The sequence below is a fragment of the Arachis hypogaea genome, chromosome 6 (genome assembly GCF_003086295.3).
Source record: "Arachis hypogaea cultivar Tifrunner chromosome 6, arahy.Tifrunner.gnm2.J5K5, whole genome shotgun sequence".
NCBI lineage: Eukaryota > Viridiplantae > Streptophyta > Magnoliopsida > Fabales > Fabaceae > Arachis > Arachis hypogaea.
In genome coordinates, this window is record NC_092041.1 from 114,202,436 (window position 1) to 114,221,143 (window position 18,708).

The following is an 18,708-nucleotide window of genomic DNA, read 5'->3' on the forward strand; positions in this document are numbered from 1 at the left end:
AAAATAAGAATAAGAGCTCAATTGTATTTATTTCTGTCATAAAACTAATTATCCCAAAATGATTAAACTAATAAAAAAAATATAAATAATTATATTTTTAATGTAAAAACTGAATTTTGTATAAGCCTTTATTTTTAAATATAGTTATCTATCTTATGTTTTTTTTGGGAGTCAGTAAGAATCAAATTCTAAAGTTTTTGTCATAAAAGTTTGATTATAAATAATTATATTTTAAACCATCTTATATACGTAATAGTTAGTCTTAATAATGGACCTACTTAAAAATCAAGGGGTACTTTTCTCTGCTAAAATCTTACAACAACAACAATAATAATAATAATAATATTATTATTATTATTTATTATTATTATTATTATTATTATTATTATTATTATTATTATTATTTAAAAAAAATATTATAAAATTATCAAAATTTATTATTTTTTATTAAATTATATTATTAAATTGCTAAACTAAAAAAATTAGATTGATGATTAAAAATAATAATAAAAAATAATAAATTCTGATAACTTTTTAACATATATTTTATTATATATATTTATCTTCATTAATATATTGTCGTTGTTCCCACAATAAATTATAATATTTTTTTTGAGATTTATGTTAAAATAATTTTTGTTTTATTAAACTTAACATGAAACAGTATTTATCTTGTTAAATTTAATTTAATATCAAAACTATATATAAATAATTAAATCAACTCATAAAAAAAATAATGAGTAGCAATAATGTATTTTTTGAAATTAACTAATTAGTTAATTACCAAATTGAAGCTTAATTTTTTAAAAATAAGTAAAATTATTAGTATTTTTTTCTTAAAAAATTAGTTGAGATAAAAAGAACATTATATATCTATTAATTATGTTTTTTTTTTATTTTAACTCCTAAATATTTTGTTTATAATAACTATTTTGGTTAAAAACAGTTTTCTATACCATAAATATTATAACAATGGAATTTTTAATTAATTGGGAGGTAATCAATAGTTAAAAATTGTAATTAGTAATAGAGTAATAATTGTTAAAGAATATATAGAATTTAATTTTAATATATTGATAATATTTTTTTATATAATTATTTAATTATATTTATTTTTTTTAACCATTCACATAATAAATGTAAAAGATAAATAATTGAATGGAAGTATAAAAATATTTTAAAATAAAAATATACAAAAATCAAATTTTAAAAATAATTATTTTGAATAAAGAGAAAAATTATTGTAAACTAAGTTTTTTTTTTAGATGAATATATTTTTCACACATAGGTATAATTTCTCTTTTAGCTATATATAGTATAAGGTATTTATTATATATAGTGTCTAATTGCTCTAAAAAAGGATAAATAATTAATATTTAATTTATAAATAAAAAATAAATAAATTTTAAATATTTAAAATTTACTATAAAAATAAGTTTGACGAAAATTTAACACTAAGTATTAGATACTAAAAAATTGAAAATAGTATAAATATCAATGTCCAATATAATAAAATTTATTTTAGTATATTTTTGTTTTCATTACTAAAATTTTTTGAGTCCATTACTATTAGGCTAATTCCATCTTTTAGGCTTAGAATGATTTTTTTTTTTTTTTTGTAAAAAAAGAAGTAAAGTTTAGATAAGTATGTGCACCATTTATTTTTAGAATTCAAGTATCATGTGTCTTTAGGATATATATTAAAGTTTATTAATAAAAATTTTTAAATTTTTATTTTAATAAATATATTAAAAGTTAAATTTTACATTTAAAAAAAATAATTAATAATATTAACTTGTGTTCTTAAAATATATGTCAACTAAACTCTTATTTTTATTATCCGCATAATGGCAAGTTTTTTAATAGCTTTAGGCATTTTTAAATATATTTAAAACTTGTCATCGACTAAAGTGATCCTTGGTAGGATGTTCAAATTCAAATCGAACTAAATTAAATCTCTTATTCAATCTAATTCAAATTGAAAATCGATTAAAACTATACTAATTTAGATTTGATTAGATTTTATTTTTGGCAAATCGCATGAATTTGATTAGATTTGAGATTCACTTGTCAAAATCGATCCAATCCAATCTAAACTGTACAATGTGTTAAATATTATTATTTTATTATTATATTCATAATTTTACTTATAATATGATCAATCTGTTATATATTTTATATATTCATGTATTATTATTATTTAGTGAATATGTTATGTTAAAAATTATATTTATTTATTTTAACTAATCCATAATTTTATTTTTATTGTTATATTATTGTTAGTTTTTTAAAATATTATTAAAACTTGTTATGTCATTATTAGTTATTTAAATTTGATATTAAAACTTATTATATACATTTAATTCTTTTAACTTATAAAATCGCAATAAATCTAATCCAATCCAAACTATTTAAAATTGGATTAGATTTTCTTAAAAAAATCCTCTAAATCGCACTGCAAATAATATAAGTGTTCGAATTAAATAAATCTTTTACTCAAAATCCATCCAAAGTATCACAAACACCCTTAATCCTCATCACATTGACGGTAGGAAACAAACTCAGGTTTTCATATTTTCATGTCATCAACTATATATGTGAATTATTTTAGACTATTTTTAGAACTAGCTTCTAGTCTTAAAACTCATTAAAGAAGGTCGGGCCTACCATTTTAAACTTCACAATATTGAAGTAGGTCATCTGTCTAATTAACCTGAAAAACGTAGGAAAAGAGGGTACGTATTTAATATATTTAATATTATTAAGTTTTTCTGAAAAAAGTATTTTAAATTAATAAAAATATAATTATTTATGTCTCAATTAAATTAAACTTTTAAAAAAATAATTTTATAATATTTAATAAAAATTTATATGACCGACAATTTTAAAATTCGATTATTATTATCTCTAAAAAAATTACCATAAAATAAATAAAAAAATTATAAAAAAAATTCACCCAAACAAAGAAAAATGTTTCTCTTTTTCGATAATTTTGCAGAAGAGCTGACCCCAACAATAGAAGAAGAAGTCAACACATTACATCGTTGCCAAGTCACCAAATGAAATACTAATAAGAAACCCGTTCAGCACTAAATTAGAGGGGCTTCTAGTTCCATATTAGGAAAGAAACATTGAATTAAAATTTTCCTTGGTTCACAAGAGGAAACGTGGCTAAATGTGGAGATCAATTTCGGTAATTAAGAACCATAGCCCTATGACTTAACATGCTTTAATTATGAAATATGACTGATTGAGAAATATCAAAAGGAGCAAGCAAGCAAATTAAAAGTTTAGTGGTGTTATTTGAAAGAGAAGATGGTTTGAATTTAATAAGAATGAAGCACACACGCATGCATGACATTGTTCACAAAAGTTATTAACTTATTATTATGTAAAGTTGTTATATACTTTATCAATAATGAAATAATAGCAAAACAAAAATATAACATATTAACATGCCTAGCTAACAAAGCCCCACAAATTATATACATCTTTTTGTTTTTTGTTTTTCCCGTAAACGTTCCCTTCGCTCTAACGTACACTTTATCTATCTCAAAGCATTTTTATTAGAATTTTTTTAAATAAATAAAATAAATATTTTATTTACTGAAATAGATAATATGTAATTTTATTATCGAAATTTATTTTTTTATTTATCTCATTTATAATATAAATAATTTAACTTTGAATACATCTCATTTACACGAAATAAGACATATAATGGGTTACATGTTATCACGTTTGCACACGTGATACGTGGGATCCACGTATCTTTTTTACAGTGTAAACGAGATATACTCAGTCAAATCGTTTATGGTGTAAACAATATATATGCATGCTGAGTTAAAACGTTTTTACTGTAAACGAAATATAGTACGACAAAAATAATCAGCTATAATAGGATATACAAATCATTGATATTCTCCACAAACATCTCAATCATTCTTCTCATTCGTTTCTTCGATAATTTTAGTAGAAATGTCTAGTGTTAGTGGTTATTTTGTTGTGACGGTATATCCTAACTGTCACATGAAAACAGTGACACTAGAGTTGTATTTGAGTGTGAAAATCCTATTTGCTGTGCACTTGGAGAGTATATTCTTTGTCTGAGTTAAATAGTCTGATATTGACGCACGTCGGTGATAATGAGAGAAAAGAGGTTGGAAGAATTGGTTATCGGATGATAGCACCGATGGAAAATGGAGTATTTTGGTTATGTCTGTTTTGGCTCGATGGCAATGAGCATGTGCGGCTCGTGTTTGATGTCCCACGAGAGAATCATCACAAAACAAGTGATAGAACTTTTTGCGGAGGACAGTGATATTGGCGGTGGTGGTTATGGCAGCTAGAGTTTTGTCCAGGATGACCCACCTCTTGCACCATCCCCTGCGTTGTGCTACTTCGGAGGTGTCCATGGACATGAACGGTGAGGAGTCTTATGAAGAGTATGTTGCCTATAGCAACGAGGGTGGTTCCTCTGATGATGATGAGGATGAGGACTTCATATCAGAGACTCCGGTAGGTAGATCAACTCTACCCAGCCACTATCGCACATTAGATTTGGACGCGATGCATGAAGTAACTCCATTTTTCAATATGGGTGGGGACAATTACAACACAAACGATAGAGTGGAGTTTTAGATTGGTCACAGATTTAGAAGCAGAGAGGCAGTCATGCAAGGTGTGAAGAATTACAACATTCGGAAAAGTGTTGAGTACCGATTTGTGGAGTTGGATTGGCTAAAGTAGTATGTGCATTGCAGAAAATTTACTGATGGATATCCTTGGAGTTTTTGTCTCGTCCCTTGACAAAATCTCGGATATTGGTTAGAGTATTATCTTATTTATCTTGCTTATTTTGGTTAGAATGTCGATCGATTATATTTTAATTTGTCATGGAGGTGTATAAACTCGGTGGACCGCGTACTTGTTTAGCCCCCACCATGTCTTAGGATCATTGATAGTTGGACAACAATATCATTTGTAGAGTTATCGTGCTTCTGATACAGTCCAGCCCATCATTTACTATTCATGTTCTACAAGGTGTAGTTGGGCAAAGTTATCACTTCAAATCCTCACACAGAAAGGTTTGGATGGCGAAGCAAAAGACAATTGCACAGATATATGGTGATTGAGAGGAGTCATATAACAAGGTTTTGAGGTTGCTTCAAACTTTGTAAAGTTGTTGTCTCGGAATAATATGTGATTTCAGAATGGTACCGTACTATGATGGGCACTTGCTGATACACGATGTCAGCCAATTTGATAAGGTGTTCTGGTCTTTTTCTCCCTGTGTCGAGGCGTTCAAGCATTGCAAGCCCTTTGTCTTCGTTGATAGGACGCATCTGTATGGCAAATATGGTGGGATGTTGCTAATTTGAGTGGCACAAGACGGTAACAATAACATCATTCCTGTGGCATTTGCGATTGTTGAGTCTGAGATTACGGAGTCCTTGTCGTTCTTCCTTACCAATCTAAGATGACATGTAACACCACAATAAGGAATTTTGATTATATCTGATAGATCGCAAACGATCAAGGCCGCACTAAGAGCCGATGAGAGCGGGTGGCTGCCTCCTAGTGCGTTCCATGCATATTATGTGAGGCACATGGCGGCGAACTTTATGTCTCGTTTCAAATCTGTCGAGAGAAAGTGATATCTGATGAATGATGCTTATAGTCCAATTAAGGTTGGGTACATGTGGTACATGGATGCTTTGAGGACACTGTCGCGAGAGATGTCTAACACGACAAGCATGCTGGTACTAGTCTCAGTACTCTTATGTAGGCCGATAATCTATGAAGGGCTAAATAGAGATCATGTGGCCCTCATCAAACCTATGCCTCCATCCATTGTAGCACTGCTCATGATGCTTGGGCCACCACATGTCTTTCTCCTGTCCTGTGATTGTCAAGAACCTGTCAACATTCATCGGATCTCCAGGCACTGGTTGCTCCCCACCGAATTGGCGTTTCACTTGATGAACGTGGTGAAACTCCACAATATTGAAGTAGACGAGGGGAACAACAGTCATTCATGTCTGATCCCTCACTCTGTCTCATCTTTAAACCAGTCCAGGCATAGGGGTTGCAGGGCTAGGTTGTCGTACGACGTCCATAGGAACTACATCAGTAAATTATAATATAATTGTCAAGTTCAGTTCATTATATAGGATATTTAACCGTTTAGAGACAACTAAATCGCGTACCTCATGCAACTGCAAGCGATCTAATGCACCATGCCATTGGAGGACCCTCTATTCGTACTGGTCCCTATTATGCTAGGCCATACCTATCAACCTATTCACATATGCAACAACTATATTATCTCATTTTATGCAATAAAAGGATGAATTACATAAATTGGAATTGAAAATAATTACATCACGGCCAGAGGAAACGTCCAAACTTGTCTATCGGGTGGGCACCACTAAGAAAACCTATGGTATATCCACGAAACTAGGAGTGGAGTGCATCTAGCTATGTCCGTGGCATCTCAATGTGTTTCATGGCATAAAGAGTGATGCGTCCATGCAAGCACATCGGATCCCCAAGACATACCACGACACCTCTGGAAGTTTGCCAACAGTGACAGCCATTTGATATGCACCTGATTGCTTGACTTGTTAGTCATCAGGTAACCATCGATTAACAACAGTATATAACACCTCGTGTACTGTCGGAGGGTATAGCTGCATCGGCAGTAGCTGGGATATGCCGAACCTGGTCCCGAAGCCATATCATCTTGATGGAAAACAATTCCTTCTTCTGGACACATTGCTGTTGAGCATGAGGAGATTTGGTACCTAGGAGCTCCTCTACCCACTCCGAGGTCGGGTGCTGGTACTACATTTGAAAGCCACGCAAGCACCCACCCACTAGCTTTCCATGCATGCGTAACCCTAGGTGGTACGCAATGTCCTGCAGGATGATCGTGCACTCACCCCAAAGCAGGTGAAAAATGTGGGGTCTCCAGAGTCCAACTATCCACGAATGCAATAATCAGGGAGTTGTCAAAGATAAAATCCCTGAGTTGTACCATGTCGCCAAAGTCAGCCTCCCTCAAGTAAGGGACAATGGCGTCCAGGGTGCAAGAGTGTGGCTCACTCGCTTAAGGAGTAGTAGGCGTGACCTCTATTAAAAGATAAATGTATTTCAATAATAAATCTATTTTTTCAATTGTAAATTAAAGAATTTTATTTCAACATAAAAAAATAAAAATTAATGATAAATAATTATTTCACATTTCAGAATAATTAACTATAAAAACCTAATATTTAAATAAGTTATCAAACATCAATACAACATACTCAATTAAAATTGACAATACGAAATTTGATTTAAATACATGCAAAAATAGAATAAACATTAAATAAATAAATTAAAACTAATAATTATAATTAAATTAATTAATTAACATTTACTAATTTCTACATTTTACATAACCTAACAAATTCTAATAACAGGACAATTTAATCTACATGTATATCAACACTGAATCTATAAAAGTATCATAATTATAATTATGTTGCTCAATTATTTAAAAGAGAAAAAGGATCAAAACTAACATTGAAGTCTATCGCTCCCGCAATGTGCCAAGTCGTGTTTGGGCAATTGATATTGTCGTCTCGTGCATCTGCGTGCGCCATAAAATCCAAGTATCTCACAAATATCGGGAGAACCGTTCGAAAAAAGAGAGAAATGAAGGTAATAGACAAGAAAAATGACAAAGAAGCGTTGTAAACGAGTTTCTTATATATGCGCGTCTAAGCCTTATCTCGTTTACTGTGTAAACGAGATAAGACATTTCACAACACGTTTGTAAATGTAATACGTATAACAATAAACGTGTCTTATTTTGTTTACACATTAAATGAGATATGTACAATCTTATTTCGTTTATAGTGTAAACGAGATAACTAAGACAATATAAATCGGTAAAAACGCTATAAATTATCTATTTCTATAATTAAAATATTTATTTTATTTGTTTAAAAAAATCCATTTTTATCATCATATTAATTAAACTACAAGATTGGATAAAATCTTATGCATTGAATTGTACAAATGTTGTTGTAAAGAAAGTCATCAATAAATATAATCGGCTAATAAGAATATTTCTAATGCTAGTTTTAATTTTAATTTTATTTTAGGTTCTATAAGATGACATAAATAATTGTGAGATTATATATTATGAATAATTATTTGAAATTAATAATAAAATTTAATTTTTTTATGTTTAATTTTAATTTAATTAGCTAGAATTTTATATTATTTTTAATTATTTTATCAATATAATTATATAAATTAAATAATACAATTTTATTAATTATTTATCAAAATAATATCGTATCTTTAAAATAATATCAATTTTATTTTGTCAATTAACTCTAATACAAATTTTAATTTTAAATTAATTTACTTTTTAAAAATATAAAAAATAATACTCTCTAAAAATATTCCACTAAAAATGCTCTAACACACATTCTTATATATCACAAATTATTTCTCTTTCAAGAGCTGAGACTGATCATTTGACACGTTAATATAAACATTATTAGATAACTATAATATATGAGTTAATTAATAAAAATATTTGACGGTATACGATAACTTTTTAATACAATATAATATTTGGTACACTAAATTATCATTTTTTATTTACCAATAACTATAGTCTATAGTTACCAGTTAATATTAAATAAAAAAAAATTAGTCAACGTTGCGTTATATATAACTAATCATATACCTCCTCTTCTTATATTAACAACTTAAATTTTTGAAATAAATAATTTTATAATTTAATATTAAAATTTTTATAAAAAAAACTCTAGAAGTTGATTCTTATTAAATCTTAAAAAGAAATTGGCATATAGCAAATAAAAAAAATTTATGCCAAAAAAAATCACATAATCCAAAAAAAAATTTTTATATAAAAAAATATGTTAAAAATATAATTATTTATATATTTTTTATTGATTTAAATTTTTTAAAATATTTATTTTATTAGTCAATTATAAAAATATACTTTTGTAACTTAACATTATTGCAATAGTGTTTAAATAAAGTATGCTAGTTTACAAATTAATGTTACCCTTGTGACATTAAAAAAAATAGGGCTCACAAGATAGAATATAAGATAAGAGATTAGATTCATTCCTAAATCTACTTATAAATTTAAAATTTTATTAAAATTTAATTCTACCTTTATTCAGGAATTTAAAATCCCTCGATCGACCTCCAATTTTACTCACAAAAATATACAATTATTTATAAAAAAAAAAAAACACAATAAACATCTACATTGCTTCCACAGGATTTCTTCTTCTTATTCTTGTACCACCACATTTATACATGGTATTGTCCATTTCTAAGTGAATTTCCTACACAATAAACATATATCAATACAAAAATCAAATTAGAATCGTATCTGATTATCACAAAATTGATTTAAATTATTTCAAGAGGGGAACAGAAGAGACACAATAAAAAAAAAGAGTAAAATGTATGCAAAGTCTCACAAACCCATTTACTCAAATTCCTTAAAATGCTAAACCTTTAAGAAATGAAATCATTTCACTCAAATTCCTATGCTACAGGCAATAATAGTTGAGAAATAAATCAGAATAAGGTGTTGGGGGCTGTGAATGAGTGAATTATTAGATATTTAATTAGGGTTTGTGAAGTTTAGAATGAGTGAATGAGATTTAGCGTTTGTGTAACTTGGTATATATTACTTTGTTTTCAGCAGCATTTATAACTTAATTTTTAAGAAAAAAAAAGTAGTATCATATACACAAAACGGAGCTATGAATTATTCATCCTAACATTTATATGAACTTTATTTTTTCTATTTATAAAATCTCTATTTTTTCCCTTCTCCAATCTTATTATTACTAGCTATATAAATATAATTTATATAATAAAAAAAACATTAAAAAAATATATAATAATTAGTGCAAATTACAATAATTTTTCATGACAGATTATTAAGTAGCGTATGTACCTACATTTTTATTTACACTCCTGAATTTTCTTACAGGACACCTCTCTTTATTTATTTAATTAAATTAAAAATTAACCACTAAATTAATTATCATGTATTCGTATATAAATAAATGTGTTGTTTAATTTATTTTCAATATAAAGAGAAATTCTTTACATACAAGTATTTTTTTATACAAGTCTTTACAAGTGCACATTCTTCTTCTTCTTGCGTAGAAGTTCTTCTTCCTCTTCCTCCTCTTCTTCTTCTTTTCTTTCGTTTCTTCCATTCTCTTTCTCCTTCTTCAACCGTTACTACATGTTTTCACTGCACCTTCTTCTTCTTCTTGCTGCACGTTTTTCTTCCTCTTCTTTCGTTTCTTGCCCTGTCTTTCTCTTTTTTCATTTACGTGCTTTTCTCTCTATTTTCTTTCTTCGTTATTCTCGATTTCCATTGTTTTTGACATCAAGTTCTGAAATCGTTTTTGAAGAAGAAGAAGCAGCAGAAGATGAGGAAAAAGAGAAAGAGTTTTGAATTATGCATAAGGTATACTTCAACAAATTTTAGGTGTATTTCTTAAATCTTTTGGGTGTAGTTTTTGTAATTCTTTAGGTGTATTTCTGTAATCCTTTGGGTGTATTTCTATAATCGTTTGGGTGAATTCCTGTAACCGTTTGGGTGTATTTTTGTAATCCTTTGGGTGTATTTCTGTAATCGTTTGAGTGTATTTCTGAAGTTCCATTATCTTTAAATTTGGCAAGAAACTCGTTTTCATGGAGGAAGAAGAAGAGTCGTTTATAATGCATGGTGAGTAGCGCACTTTGAAAATAGGAAATTGTTGAATAACGTGCGTTTATTTACTCTTGAATGTGGGAGTGTAATGCGTGTTTTTTGTTAGACTTGTGCCAATTTATAAGATTTATAAACCAAAAAGACTTGTATGTGTAGCAAACCTCTTCAATAAAATATGTTAGGTATACATGTGGACATACATATGGCGTATATGAATACATTTGATATTTAATTCGTTTTTAATATATATTTTATATTTTAATATTTATTTTATATGAATAATTAATTTTTAGTATATATTTAATATGATTGTATTTTTAATATATATTTTATATTTTAATAAATATTATATATGATTTTTTATGTATACGTAACATGATTAAATTAGATTACATATAATAATTAAATCTCTCATAGCATATTGTTATGAGGAGTGGTGGGGGACCAACAGATTTTGTGATTTGTAGTCATTAATTAGTCATTATTTGTGTTTTTAATGGTGTGAGATTACATCTAATAGTGTGAGATTACTCACTTTTCTTTTATTGAATAAGTACTGGCCAAATTTTAATAAAAGTGTTGGCCTAGACTTTCTCTATCGTTATTATAGACAGTTGGTTGTCAACCTAGTTAGCAACATGTGACTTGCATGTGGATTTTTATTTTTAAAAGTAGGAAAAAAAGAAAGAAGAAAATCTTAAAAGTAGAATCCAAGAATTAAGACATCATCGTTTACAAAAGCACAACAACTAATAGAGTTTTTGAATCATATTCACTCCAAATGATAACAATTTCCAAAACTTACTCATCCATGGAATCCAAACTTAGGGCTGTCCATGGATCGGATCATATCCGCAGATCCGTGGTATTTATCCGCATCCGATCCGATAATTGCGGATATGATCCGATCCGCAGACTGATCGGATCGGATAGGATCCAATCCGCACCTATTAAGGATCGGATCGCGGGTTTCTGTGTTATATCCGCGGATCCACAGATCCGCACAAAATAATTAAAAAATAAAAAATGAAAAATATATATACCTTAGTTACTTTGTGTTGCAGCCACCTAACCTAACCCTAATCTCATTTTCACATTTTGCACTTCACGTCTTCACCCTTCGTCCCTTCCCTTCCTTGTTCCTTCCTTCACGGCGTTGAAATGTGAAAGCCTAACAAAGTGAAACCCAAAACTCCAGACCCCCAATCTCACCCATTCACCCCCAATTTCTGAAACCGTTCACCCCGCCGTTCACCCCCTGACCCCTAATCTCTCAGAGTCTCACCTATTCTGCCGTTCACCCCGCCGTTCACCCCCTGACCCCCAATCTCTCAGACTCTCACCTATATTCTGCCGTTCACACCGCCGTTCTTGCCTGCGCTGGTCGGTGTTCTCGACAACGTTGGCGACGATGTTTAGATCCTTGAGCAGGCTGTTATGGCGTTGAATCTTGGATCTGGATCTGGATAAAATCGAAGACGGCGAGCTCTGGTGGAAAAGCTTGATGCTCAAGAACCAGAGCAACACTAGCAGCACCTGGTTGGATTCTCTGGTGGAAAACCCCCAATCTCTCACTCCTAGGTCCTAATCTCTTCAGTCTTCACCATGTTCAGGACTTCAGGTAATTTTCATGAGTAACCTGCTAAATTGAAATGCTCTATTTCTCTGTTCTGTATTTGGACTCAATTTTTTGACTTATTTTCAATACATAATAGTAACCTGTTGTAATTACCCTTACTGTTATTGTGTATTTGTGTTTCTTAAAGAATTCTGCTCATGTTATTGTTTATATGAAATAAGCAGAAGCCACTTGGGATACTACCTGTTAAAGCATTATCCGACAGAACCATAGTTACAAGATGATGTAGTTTGCTGTTAAGGAATGTCAGTGATCCAGAGAGGTTATTTCTGGACAAGTCAAGCTTCTGCAGCCGGCTCAAACCATTGAGTTCCGAAGGAATTTCGCCATTCAATTTGTTTCCAAGCAAATTCAGGTATGTCAAGTTTGAAAGAGTACTCAATGATGAAGGGATTGAACCAGATAAACTGTTATTAGCCAAATAATGAATTCTGTGAGATGCTGGTGTTCTATTCTATGTTTATATGATTTATGTAATTATGTGAGATGTTTCTTGTAGGATTGTGTTGCTTGAAATGGCTGATAAGCAAGCAGTTACAAACAATACAAGTGGATCTGAAGTAGGGAGCATTCCTACTCCACCAAATGTTGCTGCATCGACACCTTCTGAGTCAGCAAGGGGAGGGGAATCAGTGACTAATCCAGCCTCAAGTGATGCTCCTACTGCTGGGACAGAGACACAGACAGGCCAGCCAGGTAAACGAAAGGCTAACAGGCCCGCTTCTATTATTTGGGATCACTTTAAAAAAAATGCGGAAGAAACTAAAGCTCAATGTAAACATTGCTTGAAATGGTTACAATGTCATAGTCGTAGGGATGGCACCTCTAATCTAAAAAAACACATTGGAACTTGTGCGAAGAACCCAAATAATCATGTTGATAAAAAACAAAAAACCCTTGTGTTCACAAATTCTAATTTAGATGAGCCACCAACATTGAAGGCAGTAGACTTTAACCAGGAGCGGTGTAGGCTTTCACTTTGTAAGATGATAGTAATTGATGAACTCCCATTTAGGTTTGTAGAAAATACTGGGTTTAGGGACTTTTGTGGTGAGATGCAACCTCAATTTAAAATCCCGAGTCGTCAGACAGTTGCTAGAGATTGTATGCAATTATATATAGAGGAAAAGACCAAACTTAAATCCCTCTTGGAGTTGAACCATCAGATGATTTCCCTAACCACTGATACTTGGACGTCTGTTCAAAACATGAACTATATGTGTGTAACTGCTCATTACATTGATGATGGATGGACATTGAATAAGAAAATATTGTCTTTTAACTTGATTGCTGATCATACTGGTGCTACCATAGGAAAAGCGTTAGAGAAGTGCCTGAAAGATTGGGGTATTCGGAAGCTTTGTACTGTAACTGTAGATAATGCTAGTGCCAACTTTGTTGCTGTGAATACTTTGGTTAAAATTATGCGAGAATGGAATGGTTGTACTATGTTGGGTGGGGAATTTGTCCATCTGAGATGTGCTGCCCATATTTTGAACTTAATTGTTTGTGATGGTTTAAAAGATTTAAGCTCTTCTATTGCTAGGATAAGAACTTCTAGTAAGTTTGTTAAGTCCTCTCCATCTAGATTAGCAACTTTTAGGAGGTGCGCACTTGAGGCAAACATTACTAGTCGTCAAATGATTATTTTTGATGTGCCAACTAGGTGGAATTCTACTTATATGATGTTGGAAGTGGCTGAAAAGTTCGAAAAGGCATTTGCTCGTCTTGCGAGAGAAGATGCTCATTTTGAGAGATATGTTGACGATGAGGGGGGCCTCCTAGTGATGAAGATTGGAGTAGAGCTCGTATTTTCATGCGGTTTTTGCAAATTTTCTATCATGCAACTCTTTCATTCTCTAGTTCTTTGAATGTTACTTCAAATACTTTTTTCCATGTATTGTGTAAGATATTATGCACTTTAAATAAATGGGTTGTAAGTGATGATTTGGTATTGCGTGAGATGGCATCAGCTATGAAAGCTAAGTTTGATAAGTATTGGGATGATTCTGATCACCGTTACTCTTCTTCTTCTTCTTTCACTTCAAGTGACAAAGCTAATAAACCATCTTTAAATTATCTAGTGCTTGTTGCTGTGTTCCTTGATCCCCGTTATAAGTTGGAATATATTCAGTTCACTTTGTCTGAGATGTATGGTGAAGGTGAAAAGTCTTCAAGGATCTTCAAAAAATTGAAGGATATTATTACTAAATTGTTTGAGCAATATACCTTATGGAATCCTCGCCCCCCTGAAGATACTCAGGATACTAGCTTTTCTTCCGATACTACACCAAATCCTAGTTTAGACACGAGTGACATTGATAGCATTATGATTGAAGACCCTATGAGCAAGTGGAAACAAACACAAAGGATAAAGTTAAGCGAGCTCAAGAAGAATGAGATGGATAGGTATTTAGAAGATGAAGTGGCAGAAGATTTTAGTGGATTTGATATATTGAGATGGTGGAGAGGAAAGACTCTGAGGTATCGAATTCTGTCTTGCATGGCTAGAGATATATTAGCCATTCCTGTTTCTACTGTGGCGTCTGAGTCAGTTTTTAGCACCGGAGGTCGTGTCCTTGACCCTTATCGTAGTGCTTTGAGTCCCACCACTGTAGAGGCTTTAATTTGTACTCAAAATTGGTTAAAACCTGCTAAGATTTTGGTTGAGCTTGATGAAGGAGATGCTGCGGTTGATTCAGGTATATAATAAATTGGTTCATTTATTTTTCGTCATTCTTTATTCTTTATTTTATCCCATTGGCTTTGACATATTTAATTGTTTAATTGAATAGAATTTTCTGGAGTTACTAGTGCTGGAGATCCTGAAGTTTAAAGTCAATTACATCCTCTTGAACCATCTTAGGTATTATAAGTTTATAACTAAGTACTTGTATTAGTGTATAATAACTTAGACTATTTTTTTGTTCAATTTATTCTAACATGTTTCACTAATTTTTCAATATGTATTATTTTAAAAGGACTACACGATTCATGCTTGCTGCTGATGTCTGCTGCCTGTTGATTTAAGAAGGGATGGATCAAGTTGTTTTATTTTTAAGTAGCAAGAAACTTCATTCTCAATGTTCTTTCAACAATCTTAGATTTTAGTGTGTTATAATCTTGGATCAAGTTGTTTTATTTCTGCTGATGGTTGATAAGCATTTGCAGATTGTTTAGATTTTAGTGTGTTATAATGTTGCTGTTTTATTTTAAATGAGGCTTTTAGTATTTTAATGCTTGTTGTTTTCACTTATTGGAAGTGTTTGTTGAAATATTTGTTATTATATTTACTTATTTGTTAGTTTGTATGTTTTAGTTAGTAGTTGTTAAACTTGTTATTTATGTATTGTATTGTTTTATTTGTTATTTAGAAAAAAATTGATTAAAATTATTTTAGGAACAAATGGATTTAAAAGTGTGAAAGAAACATTTTTTATTGAATTTTTTACTTAAAAAGATAATAAAAAATGAGCTTAATCATGCGGATATATCCGCAATCCGATCCGATCCGATCCGCAAATGTGCGGATCGGATCGCATCGGATCTGACACTAAAAAACGCGGATCTTGTATCCGATCTGATCCGATAGAAATTGTGCAGATCGGATCGAATTTTCGTCCATATCCGATCCGATCCGATCCGTGGACAGCCCTATCCAAACTTTGTTTGTAGAATTGATGAATATACAATTCATCTATACAATATATAATTTTATTATTTCCAATATTCAAATTAAAGACTTTTGGATTAGAATATAAAAAATTATTCTCATAATTAATCTCACATTTATAATTATTATACATCTTTAATTTATAAAAAGAATGAGAGCTAATAGCAATGTTAATGCTTATCAATCCACACAAAATTAATTTTTAATACAATAATATTAGAGACACAAAAAATAGTCTAAATTTAATTATCTTATTTAATATTTATTTATACAAGATACATTAAATAAAACTAAAAGTAATAAGTTTTGAAGATTTTTTGCTAATATTTTTTGAATTTAGTTTTGATGCATTATCATTTTACACGTGTATTTAATAATTATATAATTATTTTTTCTATTGACTGCGTAAATAGTCATTTAAAAGAACAGAGATATAATTACACGATTGTGTAAATTACTTTATACTATCAATACATTAAAATTAAACTCAAATTTTTTTTTGTTACCAAATATTTCCGTTTCTAATAAGCAGGAGGAGCATTCAGCTGGGAAGACTATCAAAACAAACTTCCATTTTGTTGTGCAGCTATCTATCTATCAAAAGTATGCAAATAATGCCAATGGACATATGACAAATTTTGTACTATTAGCATAGACAAATTTGATTTTTCTCCAAGGAAGGAGTCTATGAGAGCTTTGGCAACTTGACAAAATAGTGTTTGGTTGTAATAGCGAGCAATATAATCATGATCAAGTTATTCATTGTAACCTTGACCTCTAATTTATTCTCTACTCTTATTTTTTATTTTTATTTTTGCTGTCTAATAAACAATTATATGAAAATAAAAATAACATATGTTATATATAGAAAATAATAGATAAATTTTAATAATATATAAAATTGTATAAATAGATAAATTTGCCTATAAATAAATAAGTAAACACATGTAATTATAACTAGGGGTGTCCGCGGATTGGATCGAATCGGATATGGTCAAAAATTCGATCCGATTCGCACAATTTTCATCGGATCAGATCGGATATGATATCCACACTTTTTAGTGCCGGATCGGATATCGGATATATCCGCATAATTAAACCTTCTCTTTTTAATCATATTTCTATGTAAAAGAATTCGATAAAAATATTTCTTTCATATTTTTAAACTTATTTATTCCTAAAATATTTTTAATCAAACTCTCTCTAAATAACAAAAATAAAATAATACAATATATGAATAATAATTACTAACTAAAACATACAAACAAGTAAATATAATACCAAATATATATATATTTATTTATTTTTTAATAATTATAGTGCGGATCTGCGGATCCGCAGATCGGATACGCGGATGTAGAGCAGATATCCGCGATCCGATCAATTTGCGGATCGGATCGTATCCGCAATTTTCGGATCGAATGCGGATATTTACCGCGGATCTGCGGATACGATCCGATCCATGGACACCCCTAATTATAACAATTAATTAAAAGTATTATTGAAAAACTTGAGAAATGTTATCCTCGTATTAAAGCTAGATCCTAGATGTATATAACACGCACACGGATAAGAGAAAGTAGTTCTCTTTCCTTTGTTAACACATTGAAGAAAATAAAATCCCACACACACAACTAATTTGAATTTATCGAATGATTAGCTCACTCGTTCGTTTTAAGCAAGTATTAGGAGTTTAAATCCTATCTTATATATGCAATAATTCATTGGCCAGCGATAGACCCTTAAATAAAATTCATATCCGTGACGAATTAGTCATTGACTTGTTAAATTAAAACATCGTAGATAACAAAAAAAAAAAAATTCTCACACACGCAAATGAAAGAGTCTTGTATGAACACACCTCTAGACCATACTTTAGGCTTCTTAACAAAACATGTCTAACTAACACTAAATAATATTATTATTAATATAATATTTTTTTTTATATGTTAATACATAATTATTACTCTTTTTTGTTTTTGGTCCAATAAACCACTCTCAAAGACTCGTGTATATAGAGATATCAGATAAGGATCAATTTGGTTATTGAGTTTTATAATGATGATATAGGTTGATTTATTCATCGTTAATCTACTTAACAGAAATTAAGTTTTTTTTTTTTTTCCCTTAAAAAACCAATAAATTAGTTCTATGTCTTTAGTGCAATTTCAGCTTGGCATTAAACTACTAGTGGTAGTTAACTGCATATGTAAAGTATATGTCAAGTAGGTTAGTGACAAAAGGATCAACTTGATTCATTGTTATAAAATTAAAGGGATAAATCTAAGTATGGTTAACAGAGTCAAGACCAAAATAAATCTTAATTCATTCGGTTAGACTCATTTATGCATGGTTCCCCAAAACATAGATCTAACGACCGTAGATTTTGGCATCTTTTTCTTACAGCCGCTGAATTTTCATTCGATTCGACCGTAAATGAATTTAGCACAAAACATTAGTGTCAAACTTTTTTTTTTATATTATTATTTTAGTCATAAATATCAAACATTTGTGTACCAACATATCTCTTACGCTGCATTTGTTTATAGGGACAGAACAGAATAGAACACTAAAATATAAAAATATAAAATTATATTTGACAAAAAATATAAATAGAGA